Source organism: Lissotriton vulgaris, unplaced genomic scaffold, assembly GCF_964263255.1.
Source record: "Lissotriton vulgaris unplaced genomic scaffold, aLisVul1.2 SCAFFOLD_1023, whole genome shotgun sequence".
Taxonomy (NCBI): Eukaryota; Metazoa; Chordata; class Amphibia; order Caudata; family Salamandridae; genus Lissotriton; species Lissotriton vulgaris.
The window spans coordinates 273,916-287,319 of NW_028242519.1; positions in this window are offsets into that span (position 1 = coordinate 273,916).

The following is a 13,404-nucleotide window of genomic DNA, read 5'->3' on the forward strand; positions in this document are numbered from 1 at the left end:
AAGTATGTGGTCATCTGGACCAGGTATATTGATGATTTATTTCCCATTTGGAATGGTGCTATAGAGAAAGCTGTAGAATTCATTGATATACTCAACCACAATCCCTATAACTTCAAACTTACAGTTAAGACGAGTATGAAAGAAACTGAGTTTCTTGACTGCAAGGTGAGAGTTGTGGAAGGAGACGCTGTACAAACCAGCCTACACAGGAAGAAGACGGCAGGGAATAGTTTCCTCCACCATAAAAGCTATAACCCTAAGAACCTCGTTAAAAGTATTCCATGTGGGAAAATGTTGAGAGACAAACGTGTATGCATCACGGAGATGGAGTTTCAGAAGGAGAAAACCCATCTTGAAAGTAGGTTCACTTTAAATATAGCTAATCAAAAAGTTACCCCAGTTGACAGAAATCAGCTTCTGCTCCCTGACACCAAGAGATCAGGAAAGAAATGCATTCGCCTGATCACCACTTATGATGGGGAGTCCAATAAAATTAGATCTATCATGAGTAAACGATGGAGCATCCTGAAAAAAAGATGCTGTGATAGGCCCTAAGTTGAATTCCAAACTGTCTATTACTTAGAGAACAGGAAGATCCCTAGGGGATATCTTGACTCTGAGCTATTTCTTGAAAGACAACTCTAGTGGGAATTACTACTGTCAACTCCTTAAAGATTTTTTTACACCATTGATAAAGGGGTAGGAGTCCCGGGAGCACCTTTCTGTTTGTGAGTGGGTTACCATCTCCATTGAGGTGTCGGAAACCTATCAATGATTTGCAGTCGTAAGCCGCTGGTACATTCCCTTACAAATTGCAAATTGGAAAGAACGCCCTAAACACGCCCCTTTCGATTTGTGATCTGGCATGTAGTCACAAACCAATTTTCCATTTCAGTAATAACTTACCAAATCGCAATTTCGTTTTTGAACATAAGGCTGTGGTTGTAATTTATACAATCCACTGATTTTCACGAACACAAAAATCAAAGGTAATGCAGTTTATTGTAATATGTAACAGTTCATAGGTGCCTTATTTGGTGATTTAGCACCACTAAGTAATGTTGCAACAGTGAGAAGTCGAGCAAGACAACATTTTAAAGGTGGGTTACAGGATCTCCCCGGAACACTTGGGCACATTATAAACAGTGTGGTTTCCTTTATTATAGTATTATGTAAAATAAAGTATTTTGGAAGAGTGAACGGAGCACAGTTGAGAAATATGAATAAAACAAGTTAGAGAGCATTGCGCCATATTTCCAAAAATAACAAAAATAAAGATAAATTCACTGAAAACAATAAGCAAACGCAGAGTGGTGTATTTTTAAGCCTCCAGTCAGCTACAGGCAGTGTAAAAAGGAAGAAAAATTCTAGAAAGCACGTCAGGATATTTGACAAGCCCCTCAACCTTTACTCTGCCAGGGCATTGTTAGCTTATTGGATTGTGCACTCGGGGAGTTTCTCATATCCATCTGGCCTCTCTGATCAGACCTGTACGCTCAAGGAGCCGCTGGGACGCTCGTAAACGTTCACAATTCGAATTACCTTTTTAATATTGGCAAAAGGTGATAACCTGAGGCACCTGGTCTAATATCATCTGGCCCCCCTTCTGCACCCTTCCCCCCTTGGAGGGGCTACAGTTATTGTTGCGCAGAGCTCACGTTTACATGCCAGGAATGGCGGCGCAGCCATAGCGACAGTGGCTTGTGCGCTCCAACACCCGCACCTTGTTTGCAGGGGGGATTAGAACGAGGGTTTGCAATATCTTCCCTGTGCATGGTAATGAGGTCCTGATATGGGAGGGTTTATGGCGTGGGAGCTTATTACATTTTAAGTGAAATCGTAGCTTTGGCAGCAGATTAGCTGTGAGATCTAGTGTTATTTCCTTCAGAGGGGTGAATGTTCAGGAGGGATCGCTTTGGGGCCATGGGCGTCCGCAGGGGAGGGCAAGGGGATGCGCTTGCCCCCCCCTGGATCGCCGGTCCCATTCCTTTTATCCTTAATGTTCATGATTACAGCAGGCTGTTCCCCTGCGAGAAGCCCCAGGAGTTTAAATGTTCTCTCACTTGGGGCCTCTCGCACTTCTTTTTGAACTCTAGAGGCTGCAAAAGCCCCTCCCCGACCTCGAGCAGAGTGTGGACGGGCCCATTGTCATTCTCTCTGCTGCTGATCATCACTTAAAGATGACAATGGGCCGTCTGCCTTTAACTTGCCTTGAAGGCGAGTGATGAATTTACAGTTTTGCCCCCCCCCCTGGAAGGCGAGTGACGAAGTTAGAATGTTGCCCCCCCCTGGAAAAACTTCTGCGGACGCCCATGTTTGGGGCTCCATTTTATTTGACCCACCTTTAAGAGATCGTCCACGACAGGAAACAGGAACGGTTCCTACAATTGTCAGCAGAGTCGTTTTAAGGTCTGGGCAAAGAGGGCTCTGGACCTGTGCCCCGGCCTTTCATGCCCCCCCCCATAGACCCAGTTTTGTTCTCCATAAAGTCTAGCCCTGATTGGTTTAAATACATTTTTCTTTCATTTTAATGTGGATAATATGTGAGAGGCTATTACAGACATTTTGCAGAGAACTGTGTTTATGCTTCAAGCAACATGCATTAAAAAAAATATTTTAGATCAAAACAGGACCTCACATATGAAAAATGGGAAGGCATAACAGAGATTATTTACAGTAATGTTAGTGAGCTGCTGTTGTGTTAGAATATTGAAATCACATGCCACTATTCTTCAATACTAGATGGAAACAAATTTAAAATTTGGACGAGTATGCACTGCCAGTGACCTGGCCAAAGAGAGCATGAAAGAGCTGAGATTGGATCATATATTGAAAGCTGTTCTAAACAGGGGACCCCCAAAATACTTTTGGCCCATGGCCCCCAAAATCCTTAAGATGTCAGTGGCAACGTAAACCACCTAGGGCAAATATAAACATTCTGCTACTTTACTGCCTCAGGCTCAAAGGTGACAGCTAACAGTGCCCCTTGACAGTTCATGCCATGGAAATTCAGGCAGAAGTTATTCCTAGCTAATCAAAGTGTCATCGAATTATCCATATGCGCCTCTTCACAGCACCTGTAACCCCTGTAACCACAAATACCGCTCACTGTTAGTCCGCCTGCACTGGCTCTCACAAAATGCATAGCTTATTATAAGTTCTTAACCCAATTTCTAAACATTCCGGCACCCTTTGAAAGTTCACCTTTTCAAACTGTCCTTTACTTTGGCCTGAAAGTCTCATATTGCATCACTTGCTTATGCTATATGACTGCTTAATTACATTTTACATTGACCTTGCTCCTAAATATTATTTCAATTATTGTATTTTTCTTTAATGTTCCGTTCTAATACTTTAACGCTCTCTTTTAGTTTTTGTCTGTCTGTATATATTTTTGATTTGTACAAGTGCACACTGCCCAGTCATCTTTCAGGCTTAGAAAGTTTTTTTTTTTTACAATTTTCGATAAGTTTCTTAAAATCACATAGCCTTGAAACGATCGTTTGGGATTCAGAAGCAGTAAGCATGGAAGCTTCCTTCTTTTGGTAGGGCAACCGAAATACGACCATGGTCATTTGTTGAATGTATATTAGATATTTGGACTGGCATTTGTAATTTGGAAAATGATGATTCTGCTGAAGGCACAAAGAATTGTTGATACCTTCTGAGACTACTTCCATTGGTACCACTCCTACTGATATACTAGAGCATCGGTACTCGCACATATTTTCTATGGGGCCAAAAAGTTTAGTTGCAGGTGTGACCGAGGGCCACACAGATACCAGCAGGGAGTGGTCGGGTGGAGGGGTGAAGGTGGGTGTCTGAGGAAGTGAAGCATGTACATCGACTGGCTGAAATGAATTGCACAATATGAAAATAGAGAATCTGCTTGACCAAATTGTGTGATCCTGGGCAATAGTTTTGTTTTACTTTCCCTCTTTTTCGTTTATTTTCCCATACAAGAGGACCTCAAAATACATGACTTCAGAATGTGAACCGTTCAAAAACTTCTTCTGTGTTTCATATGATAAACTATAATGTTCATGTATGGTAGCAAACCAGTTTAACTGACTTGCCTCTTAGTTCACTATTGGCATTGTTGCCAGGAAGGTGGGGTAGCATGAATGTTTCTAAATTCACGTTTGAAAACTACCACCCTTTAAAAAAATATTTCTCAATGCACTGATAAAATCTGCTTTACTATGGTGAAAGGTTCTGTATTTTAATGATATACATTTTTTGAAATGTGAAGAGACTTCATCATATTTTTGCACACTTGATGCAAGATGTCTTTATAAATGCAGGTATTCCTGAAGTAAAGTAGTTCATGGCACCCTCGTTAATTCCTCTTTGTAGCTGCAATTAATATTTAAATAAATGCTTGCTTGTTTATTTAACATATTTTAATGTAAGTGCTCTCCGAGTAAACCAGAGGGCCGCACACAAAGGTCAGGATGGCTGCATGCGGACCCCGGGCCGCACTTTGAGTATCACTGTACTAGAGAATGAATTAAAAAACCATTACTTCTTTCTACACTTGGCAGTTCCATTACATTTGTAGTCCTCACTGAAGTCAAGTTTGCCTTTTCTGTTTTCCTTTTCAAGAGCAAAGGATGGATTTACAAACCTATCACCTATTTTGATACAGATTTTACTAAATTTGCAGCATCTGTCTTTTTTCAGGTGTGGGTCCAGAAAATCATGGAAGGAATAGTGAGTGGTCATAATATCATGGCCAGAATATAGAGGTCCAAATATAGACAGGTGAGTATGTGGAGATTTTCCATACCTACTTACCTTGAATATATGTAGTCAAGGTAAGTACTTACGAAGTTAACAATAACAATAATATATCTATACCTTTGTGCCCCTACCTCTTGTATGTCTTGCTTTTCAATATTTTAGTCACAATATTGTGAACACTCAATATTCCTTCTGCTATATTCGAGACTATAACCCATTTTTTCACCCATCTCCATCAAAAGTACATGCACATTTCGGGAAGCAAATGTTCTTACAAATATGTATACATTTTCATATTGTTCTGACTGTGCAAGTGTTTCAAACATCTATCGTAGCCTCTTCCTTAATCATCCACTTACAAACTTATTTTCTCAACCTTTACTTAAGTAGAAACTTCACCAACCAGAAAGATTTTCCAGAATTTAGAAAATTCTGTAATTCCTGATTCTATGAATTTTTGTTATTGCAACTTCCATTTTCATTGCAACTGCATTAAAAAAATGTATCTCAACTTTCAGTTTACAAACCTGATCTCTCAAGAGTCGCAAATGAAAAAATATCTTATGAATTAAATGGATCACTGACATAATATCGACTGAAAGAATATCGACTAGCAAAAATATCGAGGAAAAAATATCTACAGACAAAATATCGAGTTTGTATCTACAAACAGGTAAGTACAAAAATATTGAGTACAAAATATCGTTTACAAAAATATAGTTTTAAAAAATAACGACTTTATTAAAAACAGTGTTAAATTAAATTAAAATTAAAAATTAATTACTAAAATATACTTAAAAATACTTAAATTAACTTATAATAAATATTAATGAAAGCTATAAAAAATATTTACAATCACATTTATTAATTAATATATATTAACATAATATAATTAAATTATATCCAATATTATTACCGTACGATAGCAGAAGTGTAAAAAATACTATTCCCACTCCACAGAGTGCAACAGTAGGGAAAGCGTTGGATAGCGTAGGGGTAAAAATTACTATTCCCACTCCAGTGGGTGCAACAGTAGGGAAAGCGTTGGATAGCGTAGGGGTAAAAATGACTATTCCCACTCCAAATAATGCAACAGTAGGGAAAGCGTTGGATAGCGTAGGGGTTAAAATTACTATTCCCACTGCAAAGAGTGCAACAGTAGGGAAAGCTTTGGATAGCGTAGGGGAGGAAATTACTATTCACACTCCAAAGAGTGCAACAGTAGGGAGAGCGTTGGATAGCGTTGGGGTTTAAATTACTATTCCCACTCCAAAGAGTGCAACAGTAGGGAAAGCGTGGGATAGCGTAGAGGTACAAATTACTATTCCCACTCCAGTGGGTGCAACAGTAGGAAAAGCGTTGGATAGCGTAGGTATTAAAATTACTATTCCGACTCCAAAGAGTACAACAGTAGGGAAAGCGTTGGATAGCGTAGAGGTAAAAATTACTATTCCCACTCCAGTGGGTGCAACAGTAGGGAAAGCGTTGGATAGTGTAGGGGTTAAAATTACTATTCCCACTCCAAAGAGTGCAACAGTAGGGAAAGCGTTGGATAGCGTAGGGGTAAAAATTACTATTCCCACTCCAGTGAGTGCAACAGTAGGGAAAGCGTTGGATAGCGTAGGGGTAAAAATTACTATTTCCACTCCAGTAGGTGCAACAGTAGGGAAAGCGTTGGATAGCTTAGGGGTAAAAATTACTATTCCCACTCCAGAGAGTGCAACAGTAAGGAAATTAAATACTTCATATATTATTTCAATAAATATAAATTAATATGTATCAAAAATGTATTAAAAGTTATTACAAATTTAATATAATATAATAATGAATCAATTTAAATTACAAATTAAATTTTATTATTACAATTATTTAACTATTAATACAAATTAATTAATAATTTAAGATTTAAAAATTAATTTACAATAAATTCAAATGAAATACAATTAAATGAATTGATTCATTAAATTAATTATAAATAAATTACTTCCCATCCTATTCCCCTATTAACCCACAACCCACTACAGACAATAAATTATTACATAAACATAATTAGCAATTAATCAATTAAATAAAATTAATTAGAAATTCTAATTTAATTAATTACCCATAAAAAATTAATCAACACTTATTTCTAAAACAATACCAATAAATATGTTAGCATATTTAATTAATTATAAATAAATTACTTCCCACCCAATTCCCCTATAAACCCACAACCCGCTACAGAAAATAAATTAGTAAAATTTACATAATTAGCAATTAATCAATTAATTTAAATTAATTGCCAATTAAAAGTTAATAAATTACCAAATATAAATTAATTAACAAATAATTAAAAATGAATAACAATAAATACATTTACATATGTAATTAATTATAATTAAATTACTTCCCACCCTATTCCCCTATAAACCCACAACCCGCTACAGAATTAAATTACGCAAAAATTAAAAAATAAACATTTCATTAATTAAAATTATGTATAACATAAATACACACTTTTCACACATATAATAGCATAAAAAACACTATAAAAATCCAATATTAATAAAAATTCGATAATTTTAATAACTTCTATTATATACTTCGATATTTTAACTGTCTATATTTTTAACATTCGATATTACATTACTTACCGTAATAACAATATTTTTGATGTCTATATTCTGTCCAGTCGATATTTTGTCCATTCGATATTTAAAACTCGATATTATGTCCAGTAGATATTTTGTAGTCGATAATTTGACTGTTAACCGAATTAAATGTCTGGTATGAAAAACATGCACTTACAGATAAAGCAGTGGTGTAACAATAGACCCGCAGCTGCCACAGTGTGTGCCATAGCTCCACGGGCACCTCCTCTACCACTGTTCACTGGCGGTGGAGCCCCATTCCCTTGTAGCTCCTTACTGGGTCCAGGGCATGGGGGGCCACCCCTGTGAACTTAACAGGGGAGTCCTCCCAAGTTTCGTTACACCACTGAGATCAAGGCGGGGAAACGTAAATTAATGGTTACTATAATTTGGAATGTTAAACCAACTCATACAGTTCTCTCTTAAACACCTTCAACAATGCACTCATGCATCTGACTCCTAAAGTTAAAATCGAGAAGCCTTAGAGAAAACCAAAGTCAAGGAACGATTAAAAGTCTGAGCTGTAGAGGGGGACAAGAAAAAAAACTGTTTCACAATACAAAAGTTTTACAATACGACTACTCTTTACATTCTCCAAACTGAATTATTTTTTTGAAGTGTTTTTTTTGTCATAGATTGAAAAATCTATCATTACTGCAGGAGTGTGGCAGCAGTGATTGGTGCCTTACGTTCACACTCATTGAAGAAATGGGACGTGCACTGCAAAGTTTTGGAACCCTTAAGCACTAGCAAAGCCAATAGGTTTGATGTTTGGACTGCTTGCTATTGGCTTTGCTAATGCCTGCTTGTGTTTCGAGGTGCAAGTGTGGACAAAAGCATTTGGAAAATGTAGCCTACAGAAAACGAGCATTGGCAATGCCAATAGGTCTGGATTTAATGTGCTGATTCCTGAATGTAAGGACCTAAAGGGTGTCAAACTTCTAAATGTTCTACCATGTGTTGCTGGAAATGCTTGTTTTCTGACTGCTTAAAATTAGACATTACAAGAAGGCAAAGACTGAATTTTAATTTTCTTTGTATATTTACTTTGGATAACCCAATTTTCCTTACTCTCAAACTGCCTTTGTTGCAAAGCCGCAACTTAATTAGGCAGATGCCTTCATTATGTGCAGTGGGCACATTTGGTAGTGAACTGTTGCTTTGTAAAAAACGTTTTACAATGAAAAAGTCACAAAATGCTTCAAAAAGCTTTTTCGTTGTGCTGGCCAACACAAGAACAGTATGTGATGCCATGTGCAGCAAGTTTTTTTTCACGATTCATGAAATAGAGAATTCAGGGGTTTGTGATGGAACATGGTAAGGTTTTTCCTAATGTTCACTTTATTTTAAATTATGACAGCTAATATTACCATTATAATCCCCATCATTTTGATACACAAGAGTTATGGAGGAAAAGCTCCCATTAATTACTGAGTGTTGGAAAATGCTAACTGCTGTGTGTATATATTATTTCTAAGACCTATGACCAGTATTTACATATAATACTCCCCCTGCGGATCAGAGTTGTCTGATTCCTAACACCAATTATGAATAATTTGGTGTAGAGACATGGAGGGGGGGAGAGTGGTCAGGGATGTTGGATGTCACAGGTCCCATGGGAGCCACCTTTGGGTATGGCCGAGAGACGTTGTTTCTGGCCCATCCTTCAGGTCAGCGGATATCTACCGCCGATATTTAGAATTTGGCCTGGCTGACCGCCCTCCGTCATTATGGAGAACAGTCCATCGGCTGACCTTAAGTTTTCTGTCGATAGCTCACCTGTTCACAGTCGACTGACAACACCCTTTCAACATTGGTTTAGTGTGCACCCATCGCTATATTTAGAGCTGTATACTATCAGAGTATGCCGGTCGATCCTCAAGATGAAGGACAGCAACGGTGGACAGGGTACCCGACTGCAGACACATCTGTCAACAACACACAACTGAACAAACTATGCTCACAAACAACACTTGCAGCACTCCACTGCAAAAGACATTTTTCAAACCACACAAACCATTTACCACTGACAACCCGAACCACCAGTAACAGACCTTCGGCTTCCTTTTTGTGAAAGTGTCTGAAAAAATACAACTCATGGACTGTTATTTAGAAAAGGGCTTTAAGCATTGTTGTCTCATTTTTAATTCTTCACACAAAATTCTTGTATTTATCTTATTTTCAGAGAATCTGAAACTATATTTTTTCTGACTAAGTTGTAAAATAATAAAATGAATACAAATTGGTGTTACAACCGTTTTCTCATACCAAGAACTAAATGTTGCACTGATGTGTTATGAAAATCAACATACATCTCTATAAAGTTTACATATTTGCAGATCATTTAATATACATGAGCAATACACGTTATCAAAACAAATAATTACTGTTATTCCATTATGTACAACCACATCAATAGTGGTTTGTTATGTTTCCATTTTCATATGAAAGTGTTATATATTTAAAAGCACAGTAAAGGATATGTGCAAACCATGCAGAGAAAACACAACATTAGGCCATACACACTCAGATAATAAATATAGCATGAGGCATATCACAAAGTAAACATGACTTTACAGTGTGAAATATCTAATTATTCTACATATTAGGAAAATATAAAGTCATTGTTACATTTTGCTAGCAACTGCTCCTCCAAATACACAAACCACACTGTAGTCTTCAGCCACACATTGGGCTGTCTGCATGTTTTACACAGACATTATGCTCACACAATCAATCAATCAATCAATCAATCAATCAGTGACACTTGTAGAGCGCGCTACATACCCGTAGGGTCTCAAGGCGCTGGGGAGGGGGGGTGCCGCTACTGCTCGAACAGCCAGGTCTTCAGCTTCTTCCTGAAGGAGAGGTGGTCTTGGGTTAGGCGCAGGTCGGACGGGAGGGAGTTCCAGGTCTTGGCGGCCAGGTAGGAGAAGGACCTTCCTCCTGTAGTCGCTCTTCGGATGCGGGGGACGGCGGCGAGGGCGTGGTTGGCTGATCGGAGGTGGCGTTTGGGAGCGTAGAAGTTGACTCGGCTGTTGAGGTAGCTCGGGCCTTGGTCGTGTAGGGCTTTGTGTGCGTGGGTGAGGAGGCGGAAGGTGATTCTCTTGTTGATGGGGAGCCAGTGAAGGTCTCTCAGATGTCCGGAGATGTGGCTGGACCGTGGGATGTCGAGGATGAGTCTGGCTGAGGCGTTTTGGATCCGCTGGAGTCTCTTCTGGAGCTTGGCGGTGGTCCCGGCGTAGAGGGCGTTGCCGTAGTCTAGTCGGCTGGTGACGAGGGCCTGGGTGACGGTCTTCCTGGTCTCTGAGGGGATCCACCAGAAGATCTTCCGTAGCATGCGTAGGATGTTGAAGCAAGCCGAGGAGACGCTGTTGACTTGTCTGGTCATGGAGAGGGAGGAGTCCAGGATGAAGCCCAGGTTTCGTGCATGGTCTGTCGGTTTGGGTGCGGTGCCCAGGGCGGGAGGCCACCAGGAGTCGTCCCAGGCGGAGGGTGAAGAGCCCAGGATGAGGACCTCCGTCTTGTCCGAGTTCAGTTTCAGGCGGCTGGTCGTCATCCACTCGGCTACCTCTTTCATCCCTTCGTGCAGGTTGGCTCTGGCGGCGGCGGGGTTGTTGGTCAGGGAGAGGATCAGCTGGGTGTCGTCGGCGTAGGAGATGATGCTGAGGTGGTGTTTGCGTACGATGGCCGCGAGGGGGCTCATGTAGACGTTGAAGAGGGTGGGGCTCAGTGATGATCCTTGGGGGACGCCGCAGATGACTTCGGAGGCCTCTGACTTGTACGGTGGTAGGCGGACTCGCTGTGTTCTTCCGTCGAGGAAGGAGATGATCCATTCCAGCGCCTTGTCCCGGATTCCGATGTTGCTGAGGCGCCGTATTAGGGTGCGGTGGCAGACCGTGTCGAATGCCGCGGAGAGGTCTAGGAGGATGAGGGCCGCTGTTTCTCCATTGTCCATCAGGGCTCGGATGTCATCGGTGGCGGCGATGAGGGCGGTCTCGGTGCTGTGTTTGGCTCGGAAGCCGGACTGTGAGGGGTCGAGGGATCCGTTCGTCTCGAGGAAGGCGGCCATCTGCTTGTTGACGGTCTTCTCGATGACTTTGGCTGGAAACGGGAGAAGCGAGATGGGGCGGTAGTTCTTGAGGTCGGTGGGGTCCGCTGTTGGTTTCTTGAGTAGAGCGCTGAGTTCGGCGTGTTTCCAGCTTTCGGGGAAGATGGCGGTGTCGAAGGATGTGTTGATGATGTCTCGCAGGTGGGGTGCGATGACAGCGTCGGCCTTGTTGAAGACGTGGTGAGGGCAGGGGTCGGTTGGTGATCCGGAGTGGATGGAGTTCATCGTGCGGATGGTGTCTTCTGTGCTGATCGGGGTCCAGGCGTGGAGGGTGGTGGTGGGGGGGGGTGGCAGGTCGGTCGTGGTGTGCGTTGGTTGGTTGTTGAAACTGCTGTGTATGTCCGTGATCTTGTTGTGGAAGTATGAGGCGAGGGAGTTGCAGAGGTCTTGCGATGGGGTGATGTCGTTGTTTCCTGCGCTGGGGTTGGAGAGCTCTTTCACGATGTTGAAGAGTTCCTTGCTGTTGTGTGCGTTGTTGTCCAGCCGGTCCTTGAATGCTGTTCTCTTGGCGGCGCGGATCAGCTGGTGGTGTTTCCGGGTGGCCAGTTTGTAGGAGGTCCTGTTGTCCGGTGTCGGGTCCCTTTTCCAGACTTTCTCGAGGGCTCGGCAGTTCTTCTTGGAGCTCTTGAGTTCGTCGGTGAACCATGGGGCCTTCTTGCTGCCGGGTCTGCTGGGCGGGGTCCTCAGCGGGGCGAGTTCGTCCGCGCAGTTGCTGATCCACTTCGTGATGTTGTCGGCGGCCTGGCTGGGGTTCGCTGAGCTGGCAGGAGGGTGTTGGCTCAGGGAGGTGGCTAGCTGGTCTGCTGTGATCTTGTTCCAGCTTCTGCGGGCGGCCTGTTGCTGGTGTTGGTGGGTCGTCGTTCTCTTGAAGGTGAAGTGGATGCAGCTGTGGTCCGTCCATTGAAGCTCTGTGGCGTGGCTGAAGTTGACACACAGTCATAAACTACACCAAATGTAATAAAATATGCTATAGTTGACAAGATTAAGTCTGATTTCTAGACGTTGACACATACACATACCAGTTACCTTAGAGGAAACTCATTTAAACTGGTATAACTTCATGACTGAGAGGAAGTGTACTGTTTTTTTCCCAAAAACATTTCACTAATGGTCATGAAATTTGTATTGCAAACTCTTGATAACCAGCACCTGCGCAACACTCAAAAGTACTTACCTATGGCTTGCTAGTGCCCCAACAGATGACAGGATGACATAACCTAGGAAGAATTAAGCACAAATACATATATTTGTGCAACTTTTTCTAACTAAGTAAATAGTTTTTTGTAAATATTAACCATATTCTGATAATGAAAAATTAAAGATGTAAAACAAAAATGTGCATATATCTCTTCATTAGAAGTAAGATATTGGCAATATAGTATGGTATTTTCAAAACAAATTTAAAAAACAAATACACTTTGAATATAAAGACAACTAAACATTCGAAATCTAATTAATTGAATACATAGTAGCATCAACTCTAGAAGAGGATGTGTCCAGAGGGAGAATAAACAAATAACATTTACATTACAGTCACTTACAAAGAGATTTTCAATGAGTTTGCACCTGTGGTCTGTGCTTTCATTATCATCACTGTCAACTTCTTGACACATGTCACAAGCATCACCCTGGGGTTCCCACTGGTAGTTGTCATCAGGAATGAACAGAACGTTTCTCTGCAAGGCAATATTTTGAAGCATGCAACATAGCGTAACAATTGTGCAGGTCTTCCAAGGAGAATAGAGGAAAGTCCCTCCAGTCTTTTACTAGCACCTAAACAGGGCCTTCCGGAGTTCAGACGCCCACTCCACAGAACCCTTTGGCACATGGGCCTCATTGAAGTGGACTTCGATCTCACCGTGTTGAGTTTCTCAGAGGTGTTATAAGCCACTTACAACTTGGATAACCTGAGTCCCC